Here is a 10169-nt window from a genome sequence, read left to right on the forward strand (position 1 = left end):
CCTGATGAATCTGTTTCAAGAGGGTGTGTACTTCCAGGGGCAGAGCCAGGAATTTTCAATAGAGGGGGCGCCGAGCCACCGCTGCCGCCGACGCGGCTCGGCGCCCACACAAAGTCATGCGCCACTCTGCAAAAATACACAGAGTCAGGCGCCGCACTGCAAAAAATAGAGGGGGCGCGCACCGGGTGTGCCCCCTCTATATCCACCCCTGACTTCTAAGCTGCAAGTCCCAGATTGTTGCTAAATGTTTATATGGTGTGTCTTGGGCCACAGTGGTCAATGAACTCCAGTAAAGTGTGCTGTGTGCTCCCTCTCTCTGTGTCAGGTGGCACTCTGTAGCGCTGCCGTGGTTTTCACAAGAGTACGCCATTTTATTCAATCTGATGCCAAGTGCATTGCACCTTGCATTGCTTGGCAAAACCAGCATCACATCATTAGTCCAAGATGTGCCCTTCCTCGTCTGCCTTCCTTGGGCCCCTTGCCTGTCTGCAGCACACTACAAATCATTGCGCTCTTTTTCATAGCAGTTGCTTGTTACGTGAAAAGAAATGTAGCACAAAAATGTCCTCTTTTCACAGTATGTTATTAGCACTTCTGTAGTCATAGAAAGTACACTTGAAAAGAGCACACTCATTATCAGTAATATGTGAGTTGATAAATGTGAAAATTAGAAGTACTCATCAAAGCTGTTATGACACAGCAGTATGATATCTGACAGAATTTGAAGACAACCTGACTTTGTATGTACCAGACTTGAAATTATGGAGTTGAATACATGGGAGTTAAAAAGTAAGAGAGTTACATATTCAATAGGCTGTGCATACATGGTGGTCATGGTGGTGACTAGTGACTTAGAATTTCATTGTTACATTGGGAGGTTCAAATCCTTGAAGTTTGAAGCCTGTCTGATTAGGGCTCCTGTCAACTCCACCCTTTGTCATATTAGTCTAAGTGAAACTAACACAATGTAACACCAAATCTATGGACTTAAAATTTCATTGATATATTAGGAGGTTCAAATCCTTGATGCTTCAAGCTTGTATGAACAGGGCTCCAGTCAACTTCACCCTTTGTCACACTTGCCTGAATGATACTAACACAATATAACACCAAATCTCTGATTCAAATTAGAGTTCAAATTCCAGAGTGTAACAAAAGATAAGTTAAGGGTGTTGAATAGCGTAAACTGATATATAACAGACTTGCGTGATTGACAGACATTGTATCAGTACCAGACCCTATTGTGTGTCATAGAATAAAATACAAGATCTTGTGTGTATTCTGCAGTTATCCAAAGCAAATATTAGACAAAGTCAGATTTTTGATCTGAATAGTTTCAGGGTGTGAGTGTTCTTTAACTTTTAAACTCAAGGAGACCAGGAGGGGGATAGATGTCAAAAATCGATAGGTTTCAAAGAATTGACTTTGTTAAAGCCATAAATGTACCCAAAATATAGGCTGATTTGGCATGATTTCTATTAAACTTCTATTGACTTCAAAGAATTACATTGGTTTTGAAGAAGTGTTTTGCATGAATTTAAAAGGAGTCAAACCTGGATTTAAGAATGCTGGTAACCATTTAAACAACTGGGTGGAGAAGAGTAATTGAGATAAAGTGCCTTACTCAAGGGCACAACATGAAGCCGTTGCATGAATTTACATGGACTACATATAAATTCATGTAAATTCCCACTGCGGCAAACTCCTTGAGCTGCATTTTTGGGGTTTTCTATGCAATGAACTCAAGTTACACTCACATTTGTTCCTCATTCATTCCTATCATTCTCACTACTGATGTCAAAAATGTACAATACCCTACATCATTTCTTTGGTACACCCATTTCCTTTTGAAAGGAATTTTTATTCTACTCAATGACCTCAAGTTACACTCACATTTTCCTCGGACTAGATACTTCAACACCACTTACAATAGTGATGAGTGGTCATCTATGGCCCAAACCACATTCTAAAGAAGGAAATTACAGTAACGCCCTGTCTGTATCTTCATAATAGGCCAGGACGGTTAATTTGCCGGTGCAAATATCATGCAGATGTTTATAGGGTCCCAGTTAGGGTCATCCCAGATGTGTACAGACAAGAATAGGATAAAAAAAGAGGCCGTAATGTAGAAGGTTCAATACCACTAATTCTCTATAATACAGTTTTCAATGGAACAAAACAATAGGTAATTTCAAATACGATTTTCTCATACATGGAACTCAAAAGACATTATTATCAATTAAGAGTAGAAAGTTGAGTCCCAAAATGACCAAAATGTCAACATAACATAAGACCTTTTTTTTGTTTTAAACCACTTTTGAAGTGTAAAGACCACAATTGTTCAATTTCAATGAATGAGGTCTTGAAATCGAGCTAAAAGATGCCTTTGTTTAGGATTTACAAGGGGTAAACATAACTGGTACCTTAATTATTTTGTGCACTGTACAGTAGCACCTAGTCTGCAGCCATTGATGCACATGTTTCCAAGATGTAGTTCGCACATGCATAGTATACACACCCACACAAAATGATGTATACCATGCTACTCCATCTCCACAATTTAGTGACAATACCGTAAGTTAGCATATGTGCTTACTCATTGAGTGCTTTTAAAACATTTACGTAGAGCCCCATCCACAAAAGTGTCAATGGGCTATTCCAGAAAATAGATGCACACCCCCTATAGAGGAGTTCGGATATCCGGACTTTTTGTCCAGTCGTGACTGTTGGAAAACTTTTAAAGTGCCCAAAGGCAAAAAAATCCGACAGAACAATAGTTCAAAATCAGAAATCCTCAATTTGAGAGCTCATTTTTAACATTTCCGTGATTTTTCCTTCGTTTGATTGGATTTCCAAGCTTTTTCCAGTAACATTGGCAACTGGAATTCCAGTCGTTTTCAGAAAGCAGACTTGGAAATCCGGACATTTCTTTGATTGAAAATTTACTCCTCTATAGGGGGTGTGCATCTATTTTTTGGAATAGCCCAATGAAGAGCCCCATCCACAAAAGTGTTAAGGGTTTTGAGCAAATCATTGCTAGTTATATATGAATATTAAAGTAAACCTGCAAATGTGTGTCTCAACCCTCAGCTCCATTGGTAAAGCGCCGGACTTTAGGTACAATTTCATATTTTCAAAAGCGCTATGCTAACTATCAAGTTTTTGTTATCATGTTAATAGGATTATCATTTGTATATACGTAAACAAATTGTTCCATTTTTAATACTCGCATGATTGGACAAAGTCCAGGAGACATTGGTGGTCATCTATGTGAGGATATGATACATGTATTGGTCAAGTTTGCCATGGTAACACCCTGTCTGTATATGCCATTTTTAACTCATCTCTCACATCAAATCTTAACAAGAATGGACAGTTTTAGGTCAATTTCAGGTCCATATTGCACACACCAATATGCCATTTAAGGGTGATCAAATTTTAATGCATGAACAGTGTTAGAAATAATAAGCCAGGTTGCCAACTCTCCTGCATTCAGTGTCAGTCTCATGCATTTGGGCACTTTCTCACTGCTCTCACGCCAAGGTAGTCAAATCTCCTGCCATGGTACTAAAATCTCATACATTATCGAAATACAGTCAGAGAAAATTTTGTGTGTCCTTCCCTTTCCCTATCCCCCCCCCCAATTTTTTTAAAGATTCTCGAGTGCCCAGGCAAAAAAATCATTAACAATATTTAGTCGGCAAACGATATTTCTGTCCCAGTATACCCCTGTTCAATATTTCATGCCAAGCAATACCAAAAAGTTGGCAACCCTGAATAAGACAGGCTCTCAGGCCTAACGCTTGCAAAAAAAAAGATGAGGGCCTGTAGAGTTTCATCATGGCCCTTGATATAATTTGCTTATTCTTTACCACTGGACATAGGCCCATGCCACAGGTACTATGAAACCATTCAAGCAAATCAAAGAGGAAGTACTCTGATACTGGTATTGATATTTGAGATGTGGAACTTTGAGATTCGCACTACATAAAAACTTTACAAATCAACACTAGATGTACACCATGTACACAGATGAAATGTGTCACATGAATTTGAACCAATATAACATGGATGATATTTCTCCAATAGCTGCTCATTTGGATTTGGATTTGGAAGATACCTTCTCTTAAATAACAGTATTGCGAACCACCAGCATACATAACTCGATGTAGAGAGTCTTTCCTATTCAGAGGAAATATTGCAATTACACACCTTATTGCCTTTTAACAATAACCATTGACACTAGCACATATCAGAGAAGATGTAAGAAAAGGATGGAGAACAGAATTATATCCTTGAGATAATCCCGTAGGTAATCCTGTTGCACCTATCATAGTCCTTTATTCTCAAGTGGTGGGTTAACCAACAATTAACAATGAGAGGAAATTCCTGAACCTAGTTCAGTTGGGGATGATTTGAAGTGACCGCCAATTATGACCATTTGATATTTAATACCAGCAATGTGAAAAAAAAGAAATAATGTAGTGCCAAAATAATGTACCCTTTTACGGAAGGAGCAAAGTTTAACAAGTTATAACTCCGCTTCTGAAGTACGAATATCAGCGGCGAATGTCAGGTTATTATTTCCCAGTCTTTAAAAAAATTGCAGGCAGAGGTGGGAATCGATCTCGGTACCTCCAGGTTAAACAGCACTGTGGAAGACCACTAAGCCAACTAAATATCTGTTGTGAGATGTGTGACATTAATCTTTGATATTGCTTAATGGAACAAATCGTGGAATTAAATCAGTAATAAAAGAAGTAGATTCTTATATAGCGGTCAAATTAGATAAAAGGGGAAATATTTGTCCCTGCTCTAAAGAAAATATAGGTTAGAAAATTATCAAATAAATTTAAATTAAAAATTGAGATTTTACATTTCTTTCTTTCACGAGGCGGACAAACACTGACAAACACTGTATAAGCTAAAAATTCGACCCTTATCACTAGATCCTATCATAGCTCAATGGTAGAGCATCAGACTGCTAATGTCAATATCGTTGGTTCGACTCCTCCTGCCAGCAATGGTTATATTTATGATTTTAATACTACGCTACAATTTGTTCAATTTTTTTCGTTTATTTATTTATTTATTTATTTATTTATTTATTTATTAATTTTTGTTTATTTATGTAAATAATTTGATATATTTGAAAGAGGTATTTGAGCAATTGAAATTTTGATTTTATAATCCCATGGGGTCATTTTGAACCCCATCCCTACCCCTCCCAAATTGCCAAACGCACAAAACCTATGAGTTTGCATCATACATGTCATCATCATAAAAAAAAACCATTCTATGTATACCTGACGCTTGCCGCAGCCTATATTAATTTACTAGTCAACATTTGCATAGGAACCGCATAGATTGGAGATTATATACGTATTTATTAGTAATAGACAAGTAATATATATATATCGTGTGTTTGCGATTTATTCCGTAATCAATAAGTATGATGAACAAACGCATTTCTGGCAGAAGCACTCACAGCGTAGTGGTATTCGATCTCGACTGTTAATCAAAAGGTTGTGGGTTCGAACCCTGGTATAATTTTAATTGGAATAAATTAGTTTTTCTTTTGTTAAGTAAGAGGTAATAATTATGGCAATAAATCCGCCGTATAAAACTGAACACAGCTCAATCCAGCCTCATAGGCCTATAGACGAATCCAAATACACGCATTCCTACACCTGACTAGCAGCCCTTAGTTGGGTAGCCGTCGGCTACAATGCACTCAAAATGTGAAATGATTCGGCCTTGGCGGAAATTTTAAACTGCATTCCATCACCCGCTTTACGCCTTCCGCGAAAACACAGGCAGACAAAAGAATAACACAATACAGTTCCTTCGACAAAACACACAGCATGGTCTATTCGCTGTTGAAGTGACATAATAATCGGATTAATACACGCGGTATCTATGCATTGATGTACTTGCGAACAAAAGGGCTATATGTATGAATAGATGCGACGGGATTACCTGCGGAATTATCTCCATTATATATATTATTAGCTATTATTCTATTAACCCTCCTTGTCCTTGCATCTTCTCTAGGTGTTAGGCGGCTTTTATTTGCACAATTGACGCTCAAAGCACCAGGTTGGTGCTAGCGGCTACCCAAAGATGTCCGACCAAATCCTGACCATGACTTGGCTACTTGGATTCGTCTATATCATGTAAATGTATTATGTGATGCAAATGTTGACTAGGAAAAAAAATATCGCACGCCGGCAACTAGACTACTACACAAAAATATAGTATCACATCTTTCCTGCTCAATCAATATATTATAATACTTGCAAATAGATCATAAGCCTTGTTCACACAGTCGGACTTAAACCACTTAATACCGGACTTAAATTGCGTCGGTAATAGTATCGGGTATAAGTGGCAGTGTGAATGAGCGTCGGATATAACTATATCCGACGTAATGTGGTTTAAATCCGACAATTTAAATCCGAAGATGACCAGGGTTAAGAGCTGTTAAGACCGATCGAAACGTTACGATCGGTAATAGTAATTACGTGTGAACACTGAACAGCGCTTTTGGGCTGTCGGATATAACTGTGACCTTTCACCTTTCTGCGTGATTCAGCGTGAAGAACACTTCCGGGTTAAATTAAATCACTCGCGCAACTGATTTGAAGCAGAGTATAAATATTGTGACCAGTGAGAGATAAAACAAAATCATCATGGATGCAGGTGCGAATATCAAACGCAATAGAGGAATGAACTGGCAAGAGAAGGAGACATTAGCTCTGCTGACCATTTCCGGTTAGTTATGACCGGTAATAGCTCGGATATAAACACGCCGGACATAGAGCTATTGCCGACTCGTCGTGTTCACACAGTCGGACTATTACCGGACTTAAATTACGCCGGTAATAGTATATGATATAAGTGGCAGTGTGAATGAGCGTCGGAAAAAAAAAAATTACTATATCCGACGTAATGTGCTTTAAATCCGACAATTTAAGGCTGAAGATGACCAGAGTTAAGAGCTGTTAAGACCGATCGAAACGTTACGTCCGGTAATAGTAATTACGTGTGGACACGCAGCACTATTGGGCTGTCGGATATAATTGTGAGTAGGCCTATATCACTCGCGGAAAATTTTAAGCAGAGTAATTTATGGCTGCAGGTGCAAATATTAATATAAACTAGCGGGATGCAGGCCTTGCCGTTTAGATTTTAAAGGCGAGTGGTTAATCACTCGCTAGCATGATTGTAGGCGAGTGGTCGAATTTTCACAAATATCACTTATTTAGGAAATAATCAAGTAGAGTTTCTGTCTTGACACGGTATTTATGTACATTTATGTTGAAATGCGCGCAAGCGCCGCTTAACATTTTTCACTTTCTACGCTTGGAGGAGTACAGCATCGATTAAATACTGAAATGGCTGATTCAGTGGCTGATTTTGGGAGATTAGCAGCGAGTGATATTTAGTGTCTATGGCGAGTTTAAGTAGGCGGCGGCGGCGAGAGCGATCGCTCGTCTCAAACGGTAAGGCCTGGGGATGCGATTATTTTTTCGGACATCACCGTTAGATGAGTAAATGGGAGCGTTCACTATAACAGGAAGAATTACTGAACAGGTAGAATCATTGAAAATGAACATTAAAATCTGTTCTTTCTTACATTTCCTTTTAGCTTCTTTTTTTTTATTTGCTGCTTGTGATTTCCCGTTTTCATAGAGGGGTCAATTGGAATGACAAGGAAACATTGGCTATACTCAAAATTTGGAGAGACACGGAAAGTATTTCTGGGATAAAAAAAAGCTTTGGGAGGAGCAATTGACCATCCTTATTGGGATAACCTACACGAGTTTCGGGGGGTAGCAAATGTTAACCCCAGAGGGTTCAGTGGGGGGGGCAGTATGGCCCTGGATGTAGATGGAGATGAAATTTATTAAGCCATAAGCATGATAACAGAAAGACATGAAATTGCATTTTATAAGATGATTAGGGGGTCCCAAATATATACGGAAAGAAAAATAGGGGTGTCATAAAATATTTTGATGACCAAAATGTAGGAGTCACAACACAGCATGACTACAGATAGTGTGTTTATTTTATTCAAAAGACTGATGCCTGTTTTTTTTGGGGGGTGGAAACGGTGGGGGGGGGGTCATAAAATATTTGCTGCCGAAATAGGGGAGGTCGCAATTTTATTGGGCCAAAAGAAGAAAGAAGGGATTTATGACCGGTAATAGGCTTTAACGGACATAACACGTCGAGCATACGCTGGCGGTTACGTCATTTATCGGATTAATTACCATAGCAATAGGTGAAAACAATTTTGAACATTTCGCTGTACTACAAGCAGGTTGCACTCATCACCTGTATGTCTGCAATCATAGATTGAATACAATACCGGTCTTTTCAAAGATACTAATCTTACAGGTGCAACTAATCAGCATGATTCACCTATTGCTATGGTAGTTAATCCGATTATTACGTAACTCGCCAGCGTATAGCGCTATTGCCGACAAATGTGGACGCACTAAGGGATTAGCGGAAATATTTAATTCGATCGGACATAAGCCTAGATAAAATATTACCGGTAATAAGTGCATGTGTGAACACAGCTTCAGTTTACTAATCTAATCCTGTAATATAGACCTGTTATATCACCTTTACATGGTTTGTTATGGTAGGGATTAGTGTCCAATCTCTGTAATGTAATGTAAATGAAGCATATTGATATGCAGGAAGAATCGATCAGGGTGCTATCTATTAGGGAAAGATAAACACTATTCAAAATATCAATAGACAAGAAGAAAGGGATGTAGAGATTTGTAATTGAGTCATGCATTATTTAACAGAAGGTTCTTTCCAAAACCCAAACGTAATGTGAATGAATGCAGGAAAGATATTAGTTTTTGTCATTCTGATGCACTTTGTGTGGGATAGGTGTGTGTGTGTTGCATTCAGCTGACAATTTGAAGTAGATCTTTCTAATCTACAGAATGGCCATATCAATTTGTAAGCACTTTGGTCAAAGATCAGTAACTTTTTGCTCAAGATTTGTAATGTAAAGAGAATTGGCCATTGCTCATTCTAATGTAGCTAGTATATGGCCAATATAAGTGTGCTCTTTCATTTAATGACATCAAATTTGAAAAATAATGTAAGGAACACTTGAGGTTTTGACATTTTGATCAAGAACTGTTCTTGGATAGGTCGTTTTCAACAGATTTACCACATTCGACTTGCTATACCATTGTATTGTGTTATCTGTTGACCTAATGTAAAAGAGTGTTTTTAGGGGGTGGTGTTAGCTTTCGTTCGATATAAAAAAAATTCTGATTGGATGAAGGGAACACTTGAGGTTTTGACAAAAACCAATCACAGATGTCTATTTTCCACTAGATCTCACATAGCTCTTATGATGCTATGCACCTAACCGTGTAGTATAACAGAGACTGCTTGGAGACTAGACTTGCTGTGCTGGAAATATCTGTGTATCGAGGTGGAAACTGTGCGTAGAAGCACTTACAAGAGAATTGTTTTTGAAGCCTCCATTTCCAATGTTCATAATAATGAAATTTCATCTGATAATAAATAGGTCTAACAAAACAGTCACCTCATCCCTAACCAAGGAAAGTGTAACAGGAAACCTAAAATCCATTTTGCTTGACCTAGAACATGTTCCAAAAGTAAATTTATTGAGTACCATCTATTATCTAGGCCTTCCTACAGGATCCACAACATGTTCATCTATCAGGGCAGAGTTCTTTAACCCCAATACATTTGTACATTCATTGAATGACCTTAACAAATTTGGGTACAAAAACTCTTACTCTGCAACTTGAGGTCAAATTTTGCACTATGAGTGTTTCATTGAAGTTATTGAACTATGCCATTGGGATGAGGCCATTGTGGTCCATAGTGCAACCTACATGATAAACCGCACTCCACATTCCGTGATTCAAATCACATTACAGCCAGCATGTAACAAGAAACTTTTTATGATAGAGATCTGGCAGTCAAGTTTGAATTCGTAAGCTGGGTCTAGCCTCGTAAAAGAAACTCTTGGGAGAACAAAGGGCTTAAAACATTTCCTGACTCGCTATCTGGCTCACCGTCTTTTACCTGTCACTCACCTGCCTGGAGGAGATGCCAGCAGCTATGTCTTATCCCCTTTGTTGTGGGAATGCTGATATCAG

Source organism: Amphiura filiformis, chromosome 2 (genome assembly GCF_039555335.1).
Source record: "Amphiura filiformis chromosome 2, Afil_fr2py, whole genome shotgun sequence".
Lineage (NCBI taxonomy): Eukaryota > Metazoa > Echinodermata > Ophiuroidea > Amphilepidida > Amphiuridae > Amphiura > Amphiura filiformis.